Here is a 3,298-nt window from a genome sequence, read left to right on the forward strand (position 1 = left end):
AGTCCTCAGCAACCCCACGGTTATCGGAATACCCCTTCCGTTAGTCGGCAGCCAGGGGCACTGTGTGTCCGAGTGGATCGCAACGCGATTTTGTGACAACCACTCCATCACATTGGCACCTTTGTACCCGATGTGCAAGGTGGGCTTGGGTGGATAGAACGGAACGCTGTAGATGCAGTACGGGGCCTCATTTACACCGTGCAGAACACGAGGTAGTCTTTGAAGTAAGCCACTCTCTTTCAGAATGAAGGCGTCGTGGCGGTGACCTATAACAGGGTCATTGGAGGAAATAAATAAACCATCAGGATATCGAATTGAGTTTTCATAGAGTAGAGCTTTCTCTTAGATGACACTTGGTTTTAGCCTACCTTATTGTTTATTTTCAATAGCTCCTCATTGGGATCTTGTAAATGCTACTTCATAATGCATCAAATCAGAGGCATGATAGCAAAATCCGACAGAGATGCCACGATCTCCGGGCCAAAGTCAAGGCAGATAGAGGACGACCGTGGACGTTCAGATTTTCGCCATGCTTCTCAATGTGGAGCTAATCAACGTAACTCCCGGTTACACATTCACTTGTCAGAAAAACTGACATAGCTTGGAACAAGCCCGTGAAGTACAAGTTGGGGACAGCTGATGCTACACCAGCTCAGGGCATTTGAGCCGGGAAACGCTTCAAGCTGACAGCTCCTTCTCGTTTTGTGCTAATCGCGTGGACCAAGGCAGCATGAAATTCCATATCCGCTTCAACAATAATCAACAGATTCGCCAAGGCCAATATTATTCCAAGGGGAGGAGATCTTGCCTCTATCGAGGAGCTACCCGCGTGAGAGAATGGATTGAGAAGAACTTTTCAATCTGGTTCGAGAGTACAATGTGGAGCGTCAGGTTCTGGTGGATGGGCTGCAGGGATATTTACCGCTGGACTCCACAACGAACAAATGAGATTTGATTGACTAAAAACAATAATAAAAAAAATGAGGAACGAATATTTTTGAAGCCTCTAAAAATACTTTTTACGATAAATTTACATCATCAGTTATTAGAAATACGAACAGACACAACTTGAATGGATAAAAAGTGGCATATATAATATGTAGAAATTCATAACCTAAATTTACTTTTAAGGAGTCAAAACGGTTAACCCTTCTGACTCCAAAAAAGATGTAGAACTAGTAGGTGAAGCCATAGGGCCCGGAGAATATGTTCTTGGTTCTTCTCCACTGGAGGCTTGTGGAGTTTCAAGAAACAACTTCATAGGAACCGATTACGAATGAAAAGCGATGGTAAGTACCGGACCACAGCACAGCCGAAGTCAGGAAAACTAGTATCATACTCACAACTGCACTCGGTATTTGGCTCGCCTTAAAAAAAATAAGAAGATAGTATCCTGCTTGTGGCGAACGGATACTGTAATACAGCAAAATAGTTGCCATGAGAGAATATAAAACCAAATAAAAAAGTGGAGATCTACATGTGAAGCTCGTAAAGCTCTACCTGATGTGAGTGATTCGGCTGCGAACAAAAGTGCATCATATCTTGGAAAACGTTACGGCTCTTATTATTTTCCAATTACCGAACGTTGTTTCTTCACACCATTGTAAATGTGAGCAGTGTGATGTCTAGAGTTAAACGCAGCAAGTTGAAAAAGACACCATATCGTGACTTACAGCAACGCGTATCATGGGCACAGTTGCGGCGAGAGGAATACTGTAAGTCGGCCGTGTCATCACCGACGTGGGACTTGAACTCGCCGATAAAATGACCGCTTCCGCGGACTTCACCACAAACTCCGTCGTCTTCAGTGTCTTCATCGTAACTGAAGCCATCTTGTTAGTCTTCCCTCCGACCCTTTCTTCCTGTGCTCCTACCTGATGTTGTCATCGTGAGCTTCTCTTCGATGCAACCGTGTTCTTCGCTACTGTGATGCTCATTAGATCGTCGGCTTGGACGTCTTGTCTGCTCTTTGCTGTCGCTGCGAACAAATGCGTTTTTTTAAACAAAGTTTTTTTACCATGGTTTTAGCCAATCAAATCTCATTTGTTCGTTGTGGAGTCCAGCGGTAAAATTCCGGGCTGCAGACCCAGCACAACCACTCTCTTTGTCACCCAGATACCACAAGTACACTGACATGAAGACCACAATCATCGCGTCCGGTATCTATGTTACACGTTCAGGTCCGTAGCGTAGCTCGAGTAGATCTTAAAGCTAGGAAGCAAGTAATGTAAACACAAACTGCTATTCCTATTTATCCACTCAGCTCGCTATCTCCTAACGTCGCTTGCTCCTCTTATCCACTAGTTCGAGACTGAGACTTAAATGTAAGGAGAAATCAACGGCGCCAACCAATAGGATCCGGTTTCCTGACTTCAATGTCCGTGGCCCTTGTCCCTCATCTGAGACGCATTCGCATCTTTGCTCTGGCCACCTATGCTACGGCACTTCAACGTAACGGGCGCGATCATAGTCAAATCATAACACGCCCCTACCGACGCCTGCGTCGGTATACTCAGTTGTTTGCCGTAGGTAATGTGTCCGTCATGCCAATCCGTTGGCAATATCTGGTGAGGCTGTCCTTCGGCAGCGCCTTGGTAAACATGTCGGCGGGATTCCTCTTACCGTCGAACTTATAGATGTCCATGAGGTCACGCTTGACTTGATCACATAGTGCCATCGAAGCTCGATGTGCCGCGTTCTGCTGTTGTACGTAGGCGCCTTAGCCAACGCTATCGCAGCGTTGTTGTCAACACCTAGCTTGAATCTGCTCTGCATTTCGATTACAGCAAGAACTTCACCCAGCATGTTGATAATACCGCGGCCCTCCATTGTGGCCTCACAGGCTGCAACGTACTCGGCCTCTGCGGTCGATAGCGCGGTGACGGTCTGCCGTCGGACTGTCCACGCCACTGTGCCCCCAGCAATAGTGATTACGTATCCTGTGACGCTTGTGCGAGTTTCTGGGTCGTTGGCCCAGTCTGCGTCGCTGTGCCCACTGACCACGATCTTGTCTTCAACGTCGTAACTTGTCGAATACAGGATCCCCTTATTAGTAGTCGCCACTAAGTATCGCAAAATGCGTTTCACGGCTCCGCAATGCTTCTTGGTTGGATTACCGACAAAACGACTCAGGTAACCGACTGAGAAAGCAATATCGGGACGCGTACTTGTAGCTAGATACATCAGTGATCCGATAATTGCGCGATAGTCAAGTGAAGGTGTATCACCATCCTCAGTTCCTTCATGTGGCCGAAACTCAGCATTTGTCTCCATCGGTGTGGCACTCCCATTAGCTCCA

The sequence above is a fragment of the Phytophthora parasitica genome (assembly GCF_000247585.1).
Source record: "Phytophthora parasitica INRA-310 unplaced genomic scaffold supercont2.42, whole genome shotgun sequence".
In the NCBI taxonomy this organism is placed as follows: Eukaryota; Oomycota; class Peronosporomycetes; order Peronosporales; family Peronosporaceae; genus Phytophthora; species Phytophthora nicotianae.